Below are 22,601 nucleotides of genomic sequence, written 5' to 3'. Positions count from 1 at the left end.
TTTATTCTTTAGTCCCTCAAGAGACTTTGGCAATACTTTTTAATTATACTACCCAACACACTCTGGGATGCATCTGAGCTATATAGGATTACAAGCCCTTGTTCACATTCTAGGCTCCATGTGCTTGCTTTGTTTAATTAAGCTATCCAGGCAGGTTGAGTTAGATTTTGTGCAACAGAAAATTTAGGTTTTGGACAAAATAAACCTCTCTTCCTTTGGTCTCATACAGTAGATGAAGCTTTAAAATACAGACAATATCATCTTTTGCCCTGTATTCTGATTTACCTTAGTCCCAATCAGATCAGCTTTGTTCTTATCTTTAATTGAAGCTTGATCTCCTTTTTGGTTTCCTTAATAGTTGTTGTATGCATCAATGCTGACTTTCAAAGCTGCATAGCTCTAACTCTGAGTCTTAGGTGCCAGACAGGTAACTAAAGTTCCAGGGAGATATCAGGTTATACACATACAACACAGTAATTCAAAATATAGAAATGACACAACTCTATTGAACTATCTCTATATTCTGAATAACATAACTCTATATAGTCACAAGACTAAACGTGACTGCTATAAGAGTTTACAATCTAGGCCCCAATTTTCTTATAAGTATTTTCTAAAAGAGACCATACCATATTTGTTGTTTTGTTTTTGGCTTATTTTGCACAACGTAATGTTCCCAAGATTCATTCACCTTGTGGCATGCTTCACAAATTCATTCCTTTCTGTAGCCGCACAGTAGTCCATCATATGTATTACACACAGCCTACCTTTCTCCTTCTCACTGTATCTTTTGGCCACCTCCATCCATTGGGCATCATGGATAATGTCCAAAATGAACAATCCATGCATTACAATATCCTCAGATAGTTGTATATTCATCAACATTCCCAATTTTAGGCAATTTCCATTGCTCTGAACAGAAAAAATGACAGATAAACACAGCTTCATTAAATAGAAAATCTAATCCTACCCTTAACTCTTGTCCTTCCACCAATTAATTACCCGTTTTCTAGCTTGCAAACTGCCAGAATGCGATATGCCAGAAACAGAATGGATTTTGAAAAGGGAAATTTATTAAGTTGCAAGTTTATAGTTCTAAGGCTATGAAAATGTCCAAATTAAGTTACCAAAAAGAAGTTACCTTCACTCAAGAAAGGCCAGTGAAGTTCAGGGTTTCTCTTTCAGCTGGAAGGGCACATGGTGAAGTCTGCTAGCTTCCTCTCCTGGCTTTTTGTTTCATGAAGCTCTCCCAGGGTATTTTTCCTTCTTCACCTTAAATGTCTCTGGCTATGTGGACTCTGTTGGTTTTGGTAGCTCTAAAGCTTTTTCCAAAATGGTTCTCTCATAAAGGGCTCCAGTAAGCAGCCCCACCTTGAATAGGTGGAGATACAGCTCCATGGAAACCATCTAATCAAGTTACCAGCCACAATTTTGTGGGTCACATCTCCATGAAACAATAAAAAAGATTACTCCCAGCGATACTGAAAGAGGATTAAAGAACTTTGCTTTTCTGGGGGTACACAACAGATTCAAACCTACACACCCTGGCATTGCTGTGGTACTGTTGATGACATCCTGTTAACTATAGACCACAGCAAAGGCAATAGTAATTTCCCCTTTGTCCTCCTCTGTTGACTCTTTTTCCAAGATACCTACATTTGAAGTACTTCATGAAAGAGCTTATTCATATTTGTAGTGTTAATCGGTGGGGTATATGGCTCTATACAACCCCTTTCAAACATATTCCCCTTCAATATGGCAACATTACTTACAACTCCACTAATGCACTACCATCACTGCTATCCATTCCCTTATATGAGTTCTACCTTATTAGGTAACCATTCTCCCATCTCTAGCTTCTGTATATCTCTAGGTCCCTATAATCTACATTATAAGTCTCTGAGTTTACATTTACCAGGGTCATAGTAGCAAAATTATACAGTGTCTATTGTTTTGTGCCTGGCGTATTTCACTCAGCATTATATCCTCAAGGTTAATCCATGTTGTCATATGCTTTGTCACCTCATTTCATCTTACTGCTGCATAATATTCCATCATATGTAAATACCACATTTTGTTAATACACTTGTCTGTTGATGGGTGCTGGGGTTGGTTACATCTTTTGGGAATTGTGAATAATGCTGCTATGAACATTGGTGTACAAGTATCCGTGTCATTGCTTTCAGCATTTCTGGGTATAAGTGGCAATGCTTGATCATAGGGCAACTTGATAATTGGTTTCCTGAGCAACTTCCAAACTGTCTTCTACAACAACCATACTATTATACATTCCCATCACAAGTGATGAAGTGTTTCAATTTCTCCACATCCTCTGAAAAATGTGTAGCTTTCTGTTTAATAGCAGCCATTTTTATAGGTGTGAGATGATATCTCATTGCAATCTTGATTTGCATTTTCCTTAAAGCTAATGTAGAGGACTGTCTTTTCATGTGTTTTTTAGCCATTTGTATTTGCTTTTTGAAAAAATGTCTATTTATATCTTTTGCCCATTTTATAAATTATATTGTTTGTTCTTTTGTTGTTGAGTTGTAGGATTTCTTTATCTATGTTGGATATCAAACCCTAATCAGATATATGATTTCCAATTATTTTCTCCCATTGAATGGGCTGCCTATTCATCTTTCTAACAAAGTCTTTCAAGGCACAGAAGCATTTAATTTTGAGGAGTTGCCATATAACTATTTTTTTCCTTTCATTACTTGTGCTTTGGGTGTAAAGTTTAAGAAGTTTACTAGGTGTCATAGTCAGGTTCATGTGTCAACTTGGCCAGGTGGTGGTGCCTGTTTGTCTGGTTGGGGAAGTGTTGGCCTGTCTATTCCTATGGGGACATTTTACAGAATTAAATCATGATCACGTTGGCTGCATCCACAGCTGATTGCATTTATAATCAGCCAAGGGGAGTGTCTTTTGCAATGAGTGACATTTAATCTAATCACTGGAAGACTTTTAAGGAAGATTCAGAATAGATGGTCTCTCTTCCTGCTTTGGCTGGCAAGCCTCTCCTGTGGAGTTCAGCCAGACCCTTCATCGGAGTCATCAGCTTCACAGCCTTCCCTGTGGATTTTGTACACTAAGTTCTCACAGTTACATGAAACACTTTTATAAAGTTTTTTCTTTTTTGGGGGGGGGGGTGCAAGGTCTGGGAATTGAACCCGGGTCTGCTGCATGGAAGGTGAGCATTCTACCACTGAACCATTCCTGCACATTTATAAATTTTATATCTACCAATATTTCCTGCTAATTCTGCTTCTTGAGAGAACCCTAGCTAATACAACTAGGTACCAGGAGTGGTTTTTAAGAAACAGAATCTTAAAAATGTTTTTTTTACGATTGGTTTTGTACTCTAACTAGACTAAAAGGCACTAAGGACTCTGATTCCCATAATCAGAATGATACTGCAAATCCATGGGGTGAGTTGGCAGACTAGATAGTCAAAGTTTCACCATTGGATTCTTCTAATGCTTTGCTTGTACAAAGCCAGATTCTGGGGGATAATGTTTTTGACACCTTTACTGAGTTTTGTGGAAATAGGAGGTATAGAGATGTTGGCTGGTTGCTGTTAGACACACTGTATATATTACTGAGTTAAAGGGATGGGCTTAAGGCTTCAAATGAGAAGCTAAGTCACAGTCTGACAGATGTAAACATTTCTATGAGTATCCTGAAGAAAAATCTTCTTTCCTGTAGCCGCAGAATTGAGATCTCCGAAAATCAGACTCAGAATCTTATTGTTAGAGGAGCACTTTACAATGTAAACTGAAATTTCAATTTTGCATGGTGTCTGCTGTTAAAGTGAGGGCATTGATTGGAAAGGAATGGGACCCTGAAAAATGGGATGGTGACATACAGATTGATAATTTTATGTTGGTGGAGAGGTTGAAACCCTAGGTCATGCCTAGTCTTCTCTATACAACCCTGTAATAGTCTGCCTTGAGGACACAGCTGTTCCAGCTCCAGACTGCCCTAAGGAGTTGGCCACCCAACCTCCACCTGAAGGGATTAGCCCTAGAGTGATTAATCATGTTTCACCAGACGAAACTGCAAATGAATGCCCTGAAGCAAATGGCTTGGAAGAGACTTCTAATTCTTTTCATGATCCACACCCAGCACCCCTCATTTCTTCCAGACCTATAACTAGACTAAAGTCAGGCCCCAAAAGGTGAGGTACAAAGTATCACCCATGAGGAGGTTGTTATATTCCAAAAGACCTGTGTAAGTTTTCCAATTTATATAGACAGAAATCAAGGGAATATGTGTGGCAATGGATTTTAAGGGTGTGGGATAATGGTGGGAGGAATATAAGGCTGGATCAGGCTGAATTTATTGATATAGACCCACTGAGCAGAGATTCTGTATTCAATGTTATAGCTTGAGGGGTTAGAGAAGGCATTAAGAGTTTGCTTGGATGGTTGACTGAAATATGGATCAAAAGGTGGCTGATATTACCTGAGGGTGAAATGCAAGAACTGCTCTGGTATAATGTAAATGAAGAGATCCAGAAGCTTACAGAGATTGGAATGTTAGAATGGATTTATTATGGAAACCCCCTTTTACACCCCAGGAATGTCCAGAGGATGCACCTTTTATTAGAACTATGAGAAATAAATGTGTGAGACTAGCACCATCATAACTGAAGAGCTCTGTAGTTCAACTTCTCTGTAGGTCAGAAATTACTGTGGGAACAGCTGTCACTGAGCTGGAATCCTTAAGCACGAGGGGTATGACCATATCCCGAGTTGGCAGAAGCCAGGTGGCAGCACTTAATTGCCAAAGATAAAGTGGATGTGGCTATCACAATAGACAGCAGACTTAAAGCAAGAGTCAAAATAATCTGATTTGCAGAGACTTGTGGCATTGGCTAATAGATCATGGGGTACCTAGAAGTACAATAGATGGGCAGTCTACTAAATTCTTGTTTGAGCTGTGTAAACAGAAGAGTTCTAGGTCAAGTGAACAGAAGTCTAACTTGAATTACAAAAACAGTCATGGCCCCTTAATAAATTTCCAGACTTGAGAAGGTTTACAGACCCAGAGCCTGTTGAATGAGGGGGAGGCTAAGTCCCTTTGGGGGAGGACCCTGTTATACTGCCACAAATTTACTATTTGTGTTAATATTCTTCAAAGCCTTTCCTAGGGGGACCGAAGGCCTTTTACCAGGGTAACTGTGCATTGGGGAAAAGGAAATGATCACATATTTGGGGGATTATTAGACACTGGTTCAGAAGTGACATTAATTCCAGGGGATCCAAAACGTCACTCTGGTCCACGAGTCAGAGTGGGGGCTAATGGAGGTCAGGGGATCAATGGAATCTTAGCTCAGGTTCATCTCACAGTGGATCCAGTGGGCTCCCAGACCCAGTCTGTAGTTATTTCCCCAGTTTCAGAATGCAAAATTGAGTAGACATACTGAACAACTGGCAGAATCCCCACACTGGCTCTCTAACTTGTGAAGTGAGGGTACTTTTATGGCAGGACAGGGCAAGTAGAAGCCACTAGAACTGCTCCTACCCAGCAAAATAGTAAATCAGAAGCAATACTGGAATTCTGGAGGGATTGCAGAGATTATGCCACTCTTAAGGACTTAAAGGATGCAAGGGTGGTGATTCCCACCACATCCCCATTCAACTCTTCTATTTGGCCTGTGCAGAAAACAGATGGGTCTTGGAGGATGATAGTGGATTATCATATGCTCAACCAGGTGGTAACTCCAATTGCAGCTGCTGTTCCAGATGTGGTATCATTGCTTGAGCAAATCAATACATTCCCTGGTACTTGGTATGCAGCTATTGATCTGGCAAATGCTTTTTTCTCAATAGCTGTTAGTAAACAGTTTGCTTTCAGCTGGCAAGGTCAGCAATATACTTTCACTGTCCTACCTCAGGGGTATAACAACTCTCCAGCCCTATGTCATAATCTTGCATGTAAGGACATTGATTGTTCTTTCCTTCCACAAGACATCTCACTGGTCCACTATATAGATGATATCATGTTGATTGGACCTAGTGAGCAAGAAGTAGCAACTGCTCTAGACTTATTGGTAAAGGCATTTGCATGTCAGAGGATGGGAGATAAATCCAACAAAAATACATGGGCCTTCCATCTCAGTGAAATTTCTAGGTGTCCAGTGGTGTGGGGCATGTCGAGATATCCCTTCTAAGGTGAAGGATAAGTTGCTGCATCTGGGAGGCACAATGACTAGTTGGTCTCTATGGATTTTGGCAACAACATGTGCCTCATCTGGATGTGCTACTTTGGCTCATTTATCAAGTAACCAGAAAAGCTGCTAATTTTGAGTGGGGACCCGAAAAACAGGAGGCTCTGAGACAGGTCCAGGCTGCTGTAAAAGCCGCTCTGCCACTTGAACCATATGACCCAGCAGATCCAATAGTGCTGGAAATGTCAGTGGCAAATAGAGATGCTGTCTGGAGCCTTTGGCAGGCACCTATAGGAGAATCATAATGCAGACCCTTAGGATTTTGGAGTAAAGCCTTACTATCTGCTGCAGATAACTATTCTCCTTTTGAGAAACAGCTTTTGGCGTGCTAATGGGCCTTAGTAGAGACTGAACACTTAACCATGAGCCACCAAGTTGACATAAGACCTGAGTTGCCTATCATGAACTGGGTGTTGTCTGACCCACAAAACCACAAAATTGGGCATGCATAGCAGAACTCCAACATAAAATGGAAATGGTATATACAAGATAGGGCCAGAGCAGGTCCTGAAGGCACAAGTAAGTGACATGAGGAAGTGGCCCAAATGCCCATGATCTCCACTCGTCCCATATTACCTTCTGTTTCCCAGACCAGAGCTATGGCCTCTTGGAGTGTTCCCTACAGTGAATTGACTGAAGAAGAGAAAACTCGGGCCTGGTTTACAGATGGTTCAGCATAATATGAAGGTACCACTCAAAAGTGGACAGCTGTAGCACTACAGCCCCTCTCCAGGATGTCCCTGAAGGACAGTGAGGGGAAATCCTCCCAGTGAGCAGAACTTAGAGCAGTGTACCTGGTGTTCATTTTGCTTGGAAGGAGAACTGGCCAGAGGTGTGTTTATATACGGACTCATGGGTTTATATACTGACTAATGGCTTGGCTGGATGGCCAGGGATTTAGGAAAGACCATAATTGGAAAATCGGTGTCAAAGAGGTCTGGGGAAGAGGTATGTGGATAGACTTTTCTGAGCAGGCTAAAAACATGAAGATATTTGTGTCCCATGTGAATGCACACCAGAGGGTGACTTCAGTAGAGGAAGGTTGTAATAATCAAGTGGATAAGATGACCCGTTTTGTGGATACCAGTGAGCCTCTTTCCCCAGCAACTCCTGTCATTGCCAAATGGGCCCATGAACAAAGTGGTCATGGTGGTAGGGATAGAGGTTATGCATGGGCTTAGCAACACGGACTTCCCCTCACCAATGCTGACCTGGCTACAGCCACTGCTGAGTGCCCAATCTGCCACCAGCAGAGACCCACACTCAGCCCCTGATATGGCACCATTCCCTGAGGTGTCCAGTCAGCTATATGGTGGCAATCTGATTACACTGGACCACTCCCTTCATGGAAGGGGCAGTGATTTGTTCTAACTGGAATGAACACATACTCTGGATATGGGTTTGCTTTCCCTGCATGCAATGCTTCTGCCAAAACTACCATCCTTGGGCTTACAGGATGCCTTATCCACTGTCATGGTATTCCACACAGTGTTGCTTCTGATCAAGAAACACAATTCATAACAAATGAAGTGTGAGAGTGGGCACATGCTCATGGAATTTTCTGTTCTTACCATGTTCCCCATCATCCAGAAGCAGCTGGATTGATAGCATGGTGGAATGGACTTTTGAAAACTCAATTAGGTGTCAATGCCTTGCAGGGCCGGGGTAATGTTTTCCAGGAAGCTGTGTATGCTCTGATTCAGCATCCACTGTATGGTGCTGTTTCTCCCATAGCCAGGATCCATGGGTTCAGGAAACAAAGGGTAGAAATGGGAGTGGCACCACTCACTATTACCCATAGCCATCCACTAGGAAAATTTTGCTTCCTGTCCCTGCAACCTTGAGCTCTGCTGGGCTACAGGTCTTAGTTCCAGAAGGGGGAGTGCTTTCACAAGGAGAAACAACAATGATTCCATTGAACTGGAATCTAAAGATGCTACCTGGTCACTTTGGGCTACTCATGCTCCTGGATCAACAAGCCAAGTAGGGGATTACTTTACTAGCTGGGTTGACTGACCCTAACTATCAGGGAGAAATAAGACTGCAACTATACAATGGCAACAAAGAAGAGTTTTCCTGGCATATAGGGAGATCCCCTAGAGCATCTTTTAGTACTACCATGCCCTGTGATTAAAATCAATGGAAAACAGCAACAACCCAATCCAGGCAGCACTACCAATGGCTCTGAAACTTCAGGAATGAAGGTTTTGTTCACCCCACCAAGCAAAGAAACACGGCCAGCTGAAGTGCTTGCTTGCTGAGGGTAAAGGGAACATGGAATGGGTAGTGGAAGAAGGTAGTGATAAATATGAACTATGACCATGTGATTAGTTACAGAAAAGAGGGCTGAAATGCTGTTTTGTTCATGTTATAGTATTTAAGTTGCAAGGTATCAAGTTTAAGAACGAATATTGCTCAAGGACTTGTACCCTATTCTGGGGAGATTTATTGTATTTCCAGTTGTACACAGGACAATTGAGTATTGTTAGGTGAAGAAAACACGTCTTTTATTGTTTTCTATTCAGAGATTAAGTATGATTTAAGGTGATGTGTATAGCTGCCAAGTTGACAAGGGGTGGACTGTCATGGTCCAGCTCATGTGTCAACTTGGCCAGGTGGTGGTGCCTGTTTGTCTAGTTGGGCAACTGCTGGCCTGTCTGTTGCTATGAGGACATTTCATAAGATTAAATCATGATCACATGGGCTGCATCCACAGCTGACTGCATTTGTAATCAGCCAAAGGGAGAGTCTTCTGCAATGAGTGACATTTAATCTAATCAGTGGAAGGCTTTTAAAGAGGATTCAGAAGAGATGGTCTCTCTTCCTGCTTTGACTGGCAAGCCTCTCCTGTGGAGTTCATCCAGACCCTTCATTGGAGTCATAAGCTTCACAGATTTTGGACTCTATGTTCCCACGGTTATGTGAGACCCTTTTATAAATTTTATATCCACAGATATTTCCTGTCAATTCTGTTTCTCTAGAGAACTCTAGTTAATACACTAGGTCTTGAAGATGTTTTCCTATATCATCTTCTAGTTTTATGGTACTTAATTCACTCTGAGCTAATTTTTGTATAGGGTGTAAAGTAGGGTCTACCTTCATTCTTTTGGCTATTGATATCCAGTTCTCTCAAGACCATTAATTGTAGACTATCCTGTCCCTCGTCAGTGGATTTGGCAGCCTTGTCAAAGATCCATTGACCATAGATTTGGTGGTTTATTTCCATACTCTCAATTTGATTCCAGTGGTCAATCTTTGTACCAGTTCCATGCAATTGTGACCACTGTGGCTTTATAATAAAGTTTAATATAAAAAAAGTTAGTCCTCCCACCTTGCTCTTCTTCTTAGGATATTTTTAGCTATTTAATATCTCTTTTCCTGCCAAATAAATTTGATAGCTAGTTTTTCCAAGTCTTCAAATAGATTGCTGGAATTTTGATTGATATTGCATTAAATCTGTAGATCAATTTCATTAGAATTGATATCTTAATGATATTTAACCTTCTTATGTATGACCATGGAATGTTTTCCATCTATTTAGATCTTCTTTGATGTCCTTATACAAAGTTTTGTAGTTTTCTGTGTACAAGTCCTTTACATCCCTGCTTAAGTTTATTCCTAGATAGTTGATTCTTTTAGGTGCTATTTTGAATGGATTTTTTTCCTTAATTGTCTCCTCAGTCAGGCCATTATTTGTGTACAGAAACATTACTGATTTTTGTACATTCATCTTGTATCTGCCTCTTTGATAAATGTATTTATTAGTCCTAGTAGCTTTGTCATAGATTTCCCATCATTTCATCTGCAAATGATGAAAGTTTTACTTCTTCCTTTCCAATTTGATGCTTTTTTAGCTTCTTCCTGCCTGATTGCTCTAGCTAGAACTGCTAGTCCAATATTGAATAATAGTGACAATGGGCATCCTTATCTCATTCCTGGTCTTAGGGGGACTGCTTTCAGTCTCTCACCATTAAGTATGATGCTGGCCATGGGTTTTTCATATATGCCTTTTCTCTTATTAAGGAAATTTTATTTAACTCCTACTCTTTGAAGTGTTTTTATCAGAAGAGGCTGCTGAATTTTGTCAAATACTTTTCAGCATCAATTGAGATGCTCATTTGATTTTCCCTTTTGATTTGCTAATGTGCTGTATTTGATTGATTTTTGTGTGTTGAACCACCCTTGCATTCTTGGTATAAACCCCACTTGGTCATGGTGTGTATAATTCTTTTAATGTGTCACTGGATTTGATTTGCTAGTATTTTGTTGAGATTTTGGAATCTATATTTATTAGGGAGATTGGTCTGTAGTTTTCCTTTCATGTAGCATCTTTATCCAGGTTTGGTATTAGAGTGATGTTACCTTCATAAAATGAGTTGGGTAGTGGTCGTTTTTCCTCAATTTTTGGAAGAGGTTGGAGCAGGATTGGTGTTAGCTCTTTTTGGAATGTTTGATAACATTTTCCTGTGACACCATCTGGCCCTGGGATTCTCTTTGTAGGGAGATTTTTGATGACTGATTGTATCTCTTTACTTGTGATTGGTTTGCTTAGATCTTCTATTTCTTGAACTGGTATAGGATGCTCAGGTATTTCTAGGAATTTGTCCATTTCCTCTAAGTTGTCCAGTTTGTTCGCATATAGTTGTTCATAGTATCCTCTATGAATACTTGTATTTCTTCTGGGTCCATGGTAATGACACCCCTCTTCTTTCTGATTATGTTTATTTGTATCCTGTCTCTTTTGTTCTTTGTCAGCCCTGCTATGGGTCCATCAATTTTATTGATTTTTTCAAAGAACCAACTTTTGGGGTTATTGATTCTATTATCAAAAACATTTCATAGAATGTCTCCCATTCACTTAATTCTGCTTTAATATTTGATATTCCTCTTCCTCTATTTACTTTGTGGTTAATTTAATATTCTTTCTAGTTCCTCCACTGAATAGTTAAGTCCTTGAATTTTGCTCATTCTTCTTTTTTAATATCGGCATTTATATTTATAAATAAATTTTCCTCTCAGCACTGCCTTTGCCACATCCCATAGATTCTGATATACTATATTCTCATTTTCATTCATCACCAGATATTTAGCAATTTCTCTAGCAATTTCTTCTTTGACCCTCTGATTAAGAATGTGTTAATTAATCACCGCATATTTATGAAAGTTCTGTTTTTTGGTGGTTATTGATTGCCGGCTTCATTCTGTTATGGCCAGAGAAAGTGCTTTGAATAATTACAACCATTTTAAATTTATAAAGGCCTGATTTGTGCCCCAGCATATGATCTATCCTGGAGAATATTCTATGAGTACTCTTAGAGAAGAGCAAATATCCTGGTGTTTTTGGGCTATAATGATCTACATATGTCGTTTAGGTCTAATTCATTTATCACATTATTTAGGTTGTTTATTTCCTTGATGATCCTCTGTCTGCTTGTTTTATCTATAAAGGAGAGTGGTGTATCTAAGTCTCTCAATATTATTATTGAAGCATCTATGGCTTCTTTAAGTGTTACCAATGCTTGCTTCATGTAAACTGGAGCTCCTTGACTGAGAGCATAAACACATAATTGTTATTTCTTCTTGGTGAATTGTCCCTTTTATCAATATGTTGTGTCCTTCCTTGTCTTTTATAACATCTTTACATTTAAGGTTTATTTTGTTTGATATTAGTATAGCTACCCCACTTTCTTCTGGTCACACCTTGCATGGAACATCTTTTTCCATCCTTTCATTTAATCTATTTGTATTCTCACATCTAATATGAGTCTCTTCTAAGCAGCATATACATTGATCATATTTTAAAATCCATTCTGCCCATCTGTATTTTTAATTGATGTGCTGGTTTGAAAGGATGTATGTACCCTAGAAAAGCCATGTTTTAATTCTAATCCCATTTTATAAATCCAGCCATTTCTTCTAATCCCTATTCAGTACTGTATGTTTGAATCTGTAATTAGATCATCTCCCTGGAGATGTGACTCAATCAAGAGTGGCTGTTAAACTGGATTAGGTGGAGATGTGTCTCCACCCATTTGGGTGGGTATTGATTGGTTTACTTGAGTCTTATAAAAGAGGAGGCACTTTGGAGAGAGAGATTCAGAGAGAGCAGGGAATGCCGCAGCACCACGAAGCAGAAAGTCCACCAGCCAATGCTCTGGAGATGAAGAAGGAAAATGCCTCCCAGGGAGCTTCATGAAACAGGAAGCTAGGAGAGAAAGCTAACAGATGACGCTGTGTTCGCCATGTGCCCTTCCAGCCGAGAGAGAAACTCTGTGTTTGCTATGTGCCTTAGAGAGACCCTGAACTTCATCGACCTTCTTGAACCAAGGTATCTTTCCCTGGATGTGTTTGATTGGACATTTCTATAGACTTGTTTTAATTGGGACATTTTCTTGGCCTTAGAACCGCAAACTAGCAACGTATTAAATTTCCCTTTTTAAAAGTCATTCCGTTTCTGGTATATTGCATTCTGGCAACTAACAAACTAGAACAATTTGTGAGTTTACCTTGTTAACATTCAAAGTTATTATTGTAAATGCAGTTTTTGAATCTACCATTTTGTCCTTTGGTTTTTATTTATCAGATTTATATATTCTTTTCCCTTTCTCACGTTTTATTGTTTAGTTTAACCTTACTAATACTCTCTAATTCTATGCCCTCCTCCAGATCTCTCTCTCCTTTTTCTTTTCTTGCTTTTTTTTTTTTGCATGTAACAGAAATTCCTTTAATATTTTTTGTGGGGGCAGGTTTCTTGTTGACAAATTCTCTCAACCTTTGCATGTCTGTGAAAATTTTAATCTCTCTCTCATTTTTGAAGGACAACTTAAATGGATACACAATTCTTGGCTGGAAGTCTTTCTCTTTCAAGACCTTAAATATATTACACCAGTGCCTTCTTACTTCCACAATGCCTGTTGAGTAGTCTGAACTCATTCTTATATGGTGTCCCTTGTATGTGGTGAATTGCTTTTCTTTCGCTATTTCAGGACTTTCTGCTTCTCTTCAACATTTGACATTCTGATTTCTATATGTCTTAAAGTAGGCCTATTTGGATTTACTCTATTTGAGGTTCCTTGGGATTCTTTGACTTGTGTATTTAAATCTTTTACAAGGTTGGGAAATTTCCCCCCATTATCTCTTCAACTAATCTTCCTAGTCCTTTGCTCTTCTCTTCTCTTTCTGAGACACTGATGATTTTTATATTTGTGTTCTTCATATTCTCCATAATTGTCCTGAGATCCACTTCCATTTGTCTTATCTTTCTGCCATTTCTTTTGTGCACTCAAATTCAATTGTCCTGTCCTGTAGATCATTTATTCTTTCTTCTGCCTCTTCAAATCTGCTGTTGTGTGTCTCTAGAGTATTGTTAATTTGGGCTAGATTATCTTTCACCTCTGTTAGATCTGCTGCTTTTCCATTCCTTCAAATTCTTATTTATGCTCTTCTAGTGTCTTTTTGATATGTTTTATGTCATTTGCCAACCTGAATTTATTTAGGTAATTCCAATGAACATCTTTGATTAGTTCTTCTAAATTCTCTGTCTCCACCAGTATTTTAATTTGGTTATTTGGCTGAGTCATATATGCCTTCATCTTCATGTGCTTTTTGATTTTGTGTTCCTTTGATGCTTTAGATTATCCTGATAAGATCATTTTGAAAGTTGATTTACCTCACTCATCTAAGGATTTGCATTTGCTTGTGTTTGCACTGAAGGTCTCCTTTTGCACTTGGCTTGTCAGTAATTCCCTGCCAAACCAAGGCCGGGACCTCATGCAAAGGATGCAACTCTACTTGTGGATCTGTTAAAAATTAGGCAGACTGCACTTTCTGCTTCTTCCCAGCAGATGGTGCTCTAAGGACACCTCTTTTTCCTCAGGCCCACCTCTCCCTGACTGCGGCAGCCAGGGAGACCCAGCGTAATTCCAGCCAGTGTTGCTGATCTTGGTGTATGATGAAAGTAGGGGTTTGAGGTTGGGTAGTGTGCACGTTGGCAGAGACTCTGCTTGTGGGCTTGATAGGCAACCTGTAGCATGGTGCAGCTCAGGTGTGGCATGGCTTGGCATGGCATGGGTTGCTTCCTCATCCCTACCTCTCCATTTGTGCATGCCCAAAGTCTCCAGGCCTGTGTGGAAAGGGGAGTAGTATCGGATCCTGAGTCTCCTTTACTTGTCAGTTATCAGACCAGCTCCAATCTGCATCTCCCCCTCCTCCGAGGGGTAGGGCTCCCCAGTCTCTGCCAAAAAGTCAGGTGCCCACAGTGGCCTATGTCAGGGGTTGGGAGCAGACACTGTGTACTGACTGTGCACAAGGAAAGCAAGTCTGCTGGCTTCTGGGTTTCTCACAGTAGCTCCTGGCTGCAGAGCTGTGAGGGAAGTTCTCCCAAGCTAGCTGTAGGAGTGTTCCACTCTTTCGGGAGCTGCACTTTCCTGTGACCTACCGCTTGCCCCTAGTGGGGATACTACTGATCTTTCCATCCTAATTTCTCTACGTTTTTCATCTAGGACCTCCCTATATAGTGCAGAAGACTGCCTCTGGTCACTCACACCCTGGATCTGCAGTTCTGGTCATTTTTCTGTCACTTCTCTCATTGTTCCATGGAGCAGGGGTGAACTCAACCTATCCTATTCCACCACCTTCCTGGAAGTCTCCAAATTGCTCTTTTATATTAAAGTCTGAAGCGCCTTCATAACTTCCCTCTTAGCCCCTCTTTAAAGTCAAACCTAATAAAAGAGGCTCTGGAACTGCTTCTATCAACTACACTCCTTCAACTTAAGCTAAACTAAAAGCCATGACCAAGGAAATTCCAAAAGATCCTCCAGAAACAATGGAATGCATTCTTTAATGAATATAATGAATCAGCCAAAAAGGGCATCTGATACCAAAACTATTTCTTTAAAGAATTCCTTCAAAAGAGCTTTTAAAAAAAATCTAGCCTTGATAACCCTCTTATAAAAGACAAAACTGGACAACACTGCCCTTTCAACTTCTTCTAATCTGATTGCTCCACTTCATGGTTCTTCCTTTTATCCTTCTTTGGCTGACTACTAAAATTTGGTAAATGCCTTATAAAATCAGATATTCTGAGACTGCCGCAACAGCACACTCAATAACTTTTAGCCCCTCCAAAAGCAGAATTCTTTTCTTATTATTAAGAAATTTCCCAATTCTAAAATGGGTCCAAAAAATTATGAGGAATTTAGAATTCTAAGTGGAGTTCATAGTCCAGTATTGCATGAGCTTTTCAATTCTCATATGTGGCTTTGAGTCTGGGTGAGAAAAAAAAGTAGATTGAGGTGGCTAAATGCTAAAAGACAGAATGATGGTATAAAGGATGCTACAAATGTTACAGGTAGGGACATGCTCAAAAACACCAGTCAAATTGGTAAAATTTATTAAATGTCACACCAAAGCCTTTTCCTCAAAAAAATCAATAATCCAAACATGCAAATAAACCAAAAAAAAGAAAGATAAATCCATCTGGAATTTTAAAAAAATTGTCTCAGATCTTTGGTGCTCATTCAGGTCTTTCATCTTTTGCCGATGCCTTTAAAGGAACCACTGTCCTCTTTATTTTCCAATGGACTTAAACCTAATCTTGGAAAGTTAGTTTAAAAAAAGTAACTATGAATTTGAGCGGAAAGTTATTCCTCTAGATAAATGTGTTAAATCACCTGAACATTTTTAAAAGAACTCTAGGTAACGATAAAAGTAAAATGACAATAAAATAAAAGCTTTACAATTACAACATCTCCAAAAGGGCAGAATATAAAAATTATAAAAGAGTTCCTGACTGCCACTTCTAATGATAATCAATACAAAAATAGAGGTACCTATAAGGGAAAAAATATAAAGGCCAATGGTTGTCTATACGCAAACAACAGGGACATTAGATAAAGATTGTCCATTTTTAAAAAGAAAAAAAAGTGAGTACAAGTGTGTAAAAGTATGTTCCTCATGTGGTTTCTTAAAAAGAAAAGAAAAATTATCCCAAATCTCCATGGAACAATGGGGTACATGCTACGATTGCTATCAGAAATCTCTAAAAGATAAAATGATTCTAAAATAGCTTATTTACCAGACTCATAAATAACCCTGATAAAATAATGAATGAATGAATGAATGAATGAACAGGAGGAAGGAAGGAAGGAAGGAAGGGAGAGAAAGAAACAAGCAAGCAAGCAGGGCAAGGACAAAAGTCAGGTCTTTTATATAAACCAGTGTGTTTTGTTCCTCTGTATTTTGTCTTTCTATGTTTCTGAGTCAGATTATGTGACTCAGGGCTGAAAGTTTTAAGCTCTAAATCTTTTTGTGTCTGTCTCTATGCTTATATATGTATGTTATATGTATGATATTTTCCTACTTCAAAATAGCATTACCAAATTAACTTATAAAACTTCTTAAAATAGCTGTTAAAATTGGCTTAAAGATAAACATTTATATATAAATTAATACTCCTAAAGATCCAGTAATTAAAGAAGACTAAGATTTAATATTACCAATTGAAAAATTCATAAAACTAAAGTTAAATATCTTTAAAAAATGTTAAGTCTGTATAATTTTCATATATTTTGGCAACAAGACTCATTTAATATTGTTACTTTAAAAGAAAAACAGCTGTTTTCTGAGCTATCAGTGTTAAGTACTAAAAAAGGCATGCAGTTTTAGAAATATTCTTCCTACATGTGTATAGATTTACTGACAAAAAATTAGTATTACATTTGGTTGATATTTAAAATGAAAAATACATATATGTAAATTTTCATTAATCAAATTAAGTCATTTTTCCAGCAAGTTTGATTTTCTTAGCAAATGCATTTTGTAAGATGTTAGATTGAAGATAGTTTCCAAAATTATATGTAGGGTATACAAGATGTTTTTTCATTCAGGAAAAGGAGAATAGGTTTGTCTAAAGTAAAATGACTAGTTGTTATACAATGAGAAAGAGGAAAATGTAAGAAACAACTTCAATAGATATAGAAAGTGTAGAACATTTGCAGAAAATGAATTTTCCATCTTGTAGTCATAGTTGAGTAAGTTTTGATGAGCCTATTTGTAAGATTTTTAAGAGCCTTAGTATCAAATAGTATGCTGATGCAAAACTATAATTTGATTTTCTCTCTGTTAAAATGACAAAGTTTTCTTGAATTATTTGTCTATTTTTATTAAGAGGTTGTAAATTTTTTTCTGAATAATCAATGTCTATGTTCTATCAGAGTAACTTCTTGTACGCTACGGTAACTTTATCATGCCCTTGATTGTTTAAAAAAACAGTATTCTCATTTTTGAGAAAAAAACTAGGTTTCTTTCTATCATATCATCTCTCATATTTATTTTTAAAATATTTTATTGTCACTTTAGTTGAACAGAAACCCAAGTGTTATTTTACAGTAACCCATAATCCTATTTAGCCAACCTCCTGACAATGTTAACATTTTGCTTCCTCAAATCAAATGCTAAATGATATCTTTTTTATTTCAAACTGTCATTGGGTTTTTCCAGAGAGCCTGTGGTAGTGAGATTCTGGTATCAACTTGGCTAGGTGAAGGTGCCTAGTTCTATCGCTGTGCATGTGAGTCAATGGCATGTGAACCTCATCTGTTGCTGATTACATCTGCAGTTGGCTGTGCCTGCGGTAATGAATGATGTTTGATTTAATTGGCTGGTGCTTAAATGAGTGAGCTCAACGTAGCACAGCCCAAGCAGCTCAGCATACCTCATCTCACACTCACGGCTCAGCCCAGGCCTTTGGAGACGCAGAAAGCAATCACTCGGGGAAAGTTGTTGGAACCCAGAGGCCTGGAGAGAAGGCCAGCAGAGATCATCCTGTGCCTTCCCACGTAAGAAAGAACCTCAGTCAAAAATTAGCTGCCTTTCCTCTGAAGAGCTATACATTAACTAAATAAATCCCCTTTTATTGAAAGCCAGTCTGTCTCTGGTGTTTGCATTCTGGCAGCTAGCAAACTAGAACAGAGCCCTTCAAAAATCACAAAGAATCTACCCTTCCACTTTCTCAAAGGAAAGGTACTATAAATAGGTTTATGTGATATGTTATAAATTGTTTAGGAAGTGTCAAATTAAAAGGGATATTCTGACCTTCTATTAGTTAGATTGATATAGATATCATGTTATTAATATGTTTCCCAGAAATCACATAAAGTTCCTAGAGATTTGTCAATATCCTCACTCTCCACAGGATATCCTGATATTGTTTGCCTCATATTAGACAAAAGCATGATGTTACCAACATAATTTCAGTTATTCTTAAAAATTGTTACAACTCCCCCCAAAAATATTATCTTGTAATAAACTCTTTCACTTTTATAAAACAGTAATAAGTTGACCACAACTGTTCTTTGTCTTTTGTAATTCACAGATAACTTTGTATTTTATTATGATGATTTCCTAAATACACTTTCAATCAGCTGTAGTCCAAAGTGTTTCATCTTCAAAAATAAAGACCATGCCAGGTACTCTGGGGTACCTGCTCCTAATACCACTGCATAAAGAACTTTAAAATCATATCATGACATTGACTCAGAAATCTATTGGAAAGCTGATGAGTTAACAAAATTGTTAATACAAGATTGAATGAAATAAGAATTGTTTACTGGGACTGAATGAATTGATAAAAAATAATTAAAGATTTTAAACTATTGTGACATTTAATGCTTTTTATTTTACATACAAGAAATACCTTTTGATTTTCCCTTAAGCTATCTGTAACTCATAAATCATTTATCTTTTCCTCCCTGTCTAATCCTGTAACATTCAGAAAGTCATTAAATGTTCTTATTTTCATGGAAATATAAATACTTGCATAAATTCAGTAAGATAATGTCCTCCCCGTTAGGATATAACTGGAGATGCTGGTTATAGTATAATCAAAGCTTTATCTGGAATATCATAATTAAAAATAATGCTGACTGAATCCTGGATTTTAAGGTGACTAACTGCACGGCATATTTCAAAACTTGCCAATCTTTTTTCTTATTATAATCATGACAGTATCTCGTATTCACTGTTTCATCTCTAGAGTAGCAGACACAGGTACCTCCTAAGCCATGCTTCTGCATAAGAACCTTAATCTTGAAGCTTGTACTTAAAAATTTTATAATGAAAATAAGCTTTCCCATAAAACCTAACAAATAACTTCCTTTTTTCTCCAATGTGGCCCCTCTCTAAGCCAAACTCTGCAAATAAACTCACTACCTTTGCCCCCACCCCCAAACGTGAGACAAGACTCCCAAGAATGAGCCTCCTTGGTGCTGAGGGATTAATATCAAATGTTAACCAGCAACGTTTTTGGAGAAAGATACTGATCAAGAGGGAGAAATGTGAAAAGAGATAAAACAAACGGCAGTTAGTGTGGCTAAAGAGATTTAAATTGGAGTCTGGAGGCTATTCAGAAAGTTACTGTTATGCATGTATCAGCCAGGTATCATAAATTGTCAAAGTATGCAAAACCAAATGCCACAAGTTTCTGAGGACATCTGGACACCGCCAACCAACCACAAGATAAATCAGTAAACTGCCTAACTTGGAGGACATTTGGAAGGCCCCAAATATCCACCAATCTTAATTCTTTACAAAAAAAAAATGTATTCTTTTTTCTTTAAGAAAACCTTGCTTGAAAATCCTTAAACCGAATTTCGGTTGTTCCCTGAATCTGTGCGCCTTGCATTGCAATTCTATGACCCCAAATAAGCCCTTCCGTTGCCTTGCAGTTCAGTTTATTTCTTGGCTGACCATATTTACCCACATATTTACCTGTACTGGGTGTACTTATTTCTTCCAACAGCTTCAAGTTACTACCTAATGTCCTACCTGCAGAACCTCCTTTCGCATTTCTTATCAGGTAGGTGCAATGGTAATGAACTCCCTCAGCTTTGAGTTTCTGGAAACGTCTTCATTTCTCCCTCAGTTTTGAAAAACAGATTGGTGGACATTTTTTTTCTTTCAGCGTTGTAAATACGTTCTCAGTACCTGGAGGCGTGAGGCAGAAGCTGTTGCCGCCCGGGGGCTGAAATCTAGGCTCGGTCTGCGTGCGTTACCACCGGCATCCGTGAGACCCAGAGACGCCGCTTCACGAAGGGAAAATACAGTTCACTGGTCCTTCACGTCGAGGTGGACGCTGCCATGCGGCCAGAATCCGCTACTGCCTGGAAGGTTTTAACGACCGGCAAGGACGAGAAACAGCTGAGGAGTTCAAGCAACACTTGACTAAGCACACGGGACGCCCCGCCTGGGCAGCGCGCGGGAAGGCGACCGCGCCTGCCCTTCCGTCTGTACGCAGGGATAGGACGGTTTTCCACGCGGGATCCTGACGTAATAGCTGAGAAATGGGCTCGGCTGAGCTTCCGGTTTGTGGACGGAAAGGTCCGTGCTTTGAGGAGCCTGTTATTGCCCAGCGAACAGAAGCCGAGGCCGAGCCTGAGGCCAGCATCTGCTCTGGCCCGTCAGGGACTCGGCCTGTCCACGCAACACCGACTCACAGAAGGAAAAACAGCGCACGTCGCTGCGCTTGCTCTTCACCTCTCGTGGAGGTGGGAGGCTGGAAGCCATTGTTGCCCAGAAGGCCGAAGCTGGGCCCAGACTCGGTGCTCGCCCTCAGGGGTCCCCCCCACGGACCTCTTCCCGGCGTTTGGAAGGTAAACGCGCCTCCGCCCGCCCGGGACCCAGCAGCTGCTCCCGGGACCCGCCGGGCCCTGTGTTCCCGCCTCTGCCGCGGTCAAGGCGTGAAGGCTGCTCTGCGCGCTGGTCCCCCCTTTCACAGAGGCAGGACTCCGGCAGCCTGTCCCTTCATCTGGCATTCCTGTGGTGGTCCTAAATGTCCCGTCTGGTTCCGGGGTCACCATTTAGTCAATTCCAACCCGTTTTTTTCCCAATTCGTTCAAATTTTTTTTGGTGGAGACAGTGATGTAAAGACCCTATGCCGCCATTTTGCATCTCGTCTCCGACCACTTTGTTGGCTTAGTTTTTTTTGCAAACATGGAGGCAGAAGCCACATAGGCAGTCGACACTGATTTGGGTTTTAATGATCTACCCCACAGTTAGATCAGAGCCATGCATACAGAATCCTCTATAAAATTGAGGTCCTGGGCCCGCTTATGCATGGCTCTGTTTATGTATGTGTTGCAAACGATAAGCCCATTTATTTTATCCTTAACATATGTTTTATTCACTGTATTTGGTTCTCTCTGATATTACTAGCTACCACCTGAGTATCTTTGGTCTTTCAACCTTAAATTTAAATTGACACTTTCTGTGAAAACTTTTTCACATATATCCTTTTTCTATTTCTTTTCTCTTTTCTTTTTCTCTCCTTATCCTTTTCCTTTCCCTGCTTTGCTCCTTCTCTTCTTTTTTTCCCTTCCTTTTGTTGAAAGCCCACTGTGTACCAGAGTCATTTAGATACTCCTTGATGTTCTCGTCACACACCTAAACACATTTATAGATATATCCATATATGTGTGTACATAAATATATATGTAGTTACAGTTTATTTACACCTGTTGGGTTTTTTGTTTGGTTGGTGTTTTTAGTCTTTTTTATTATCCAGTGAGTTGGTACTGCTAGAGAGTTGGTCTTGGATATCTTTCTATCTTCAAACACTTGTATATTGCTTGAAACATAGCCATTCAAATTTAAAGTGAACAAATGAATGGATTAATAGTATGGAAGGTACTGATTTTCACCAGACAGATTTTTTCAGTTCTTGTTTTAGGTCATGATAAATATGTATTACAAAATCAGGGAAATTATGAGAGGAGTGATGTCTGAGTAGGGCTTGCCAGATAGACTTGGATGTTTGCCAGATAGACAGGAAAAAGCCTGTGCCACGGCCCAGAGTCAGAGAGCAATGCAGTGTATCAGGGAATTCTGTGTAGCCCATATTGTTGGAACATATATTTTGATGTGGATTCTAGGGAGCTGAGTTGAAAAGAGGCAGGTAACAGCAGAATAGAAGCATCAGAATTTTAGACATAAAGCCTTGTAATTTGAAGCCTTAGTAGCCTGCAGCATCCCTGCAGCCAGCACATCGTTACTGAGATTTCTACATGGATGGGCATTGACCTGCCAAGACAAGCATGGAACCCAACCGGAGGGCAAAGTAAAGTAAAGTTGGCCAGGCTCTGGCCCAGTCTGAGTGCTTGTAGTAGATAGAAGACAAAATGAATCCTCAGTAATGAAAATTTGGCTGAAAGCAAGAGAAAAACAAAGTGTTGTATCTTTTGCCATTAGCTATACATGTTTTTATATACAATAATCACAGAAATTTAGTTCCTCACAATTCCTAGGTTGCTACTCTCCAGAGGTATATATAACAACTCTGAGTTTTATAAAACACACCAAAAAAACCTGATGT

The 22,601-nt window shown here is 39.3% G+C and overlaps 1 protein-coding gene and 1 long non-coding RNA gene across 3 annotated transcripts in view; one reads left to right on the top strand and one right to left on the bottom strand.

Annotated features, from left to right (window-relative positions):
• Positions 1 to 20,746, bottom strand: part of CHRM3 (cholinergic receptor muscarinic 3) — an 887,892-nt gene extending 867,146 nt beyond the window's left edge. The window contains exons 1-2 of one of the 2 annotated variants that reach the window (XM_077168441.1): positions 20,003 to 20,670; positions 768 to 912 (exon numbers count right to left, since the gene is read on the bottom strand). The gene's annotated coding sequence lies outside the window, so the exon portion shown is untranslated. Of the gene's footprint in view, positions 1 to 767; positions 913 to 20,002 lie in introns of both variants that reach the window. The other variant, XR_013179188.1, reaches the window with a different exon arrangement.
• Positions 20,578 to 22,601, top strand: part of LOC143690799 (uncharacterized) — a 169,656-nt gene continuing 167,632 nt past the window's right edge. The window contains exon 1 of the long non-coding RNA XR_013179189.1: positions 20,578 to 20,883. This is a non-coding gene — a long non-coding RNA (uncharacterized LOC143690799). The remainder of the gene's footprint in view (positions 20,884 to 22,601) is intronic.

Source organism: Tamandua tetradactyla, chromosome 7, assembly GCF_023851605.1.
Source record: "Tamandua tetradactyla isolate mTamTet1 chromosome 7, mTamTet1.pri, whole genome shotgun sequence".
Lineage (NCBI taxonomy): Eukaryota > Metazoa > Chordata > Mammalia > Pilosa > Myrmecophagidae > Tamandua > Tamandua tetradactyla.
This window is presented reverse-complemented; position numbering and strand designations above follow the sequence as displayed.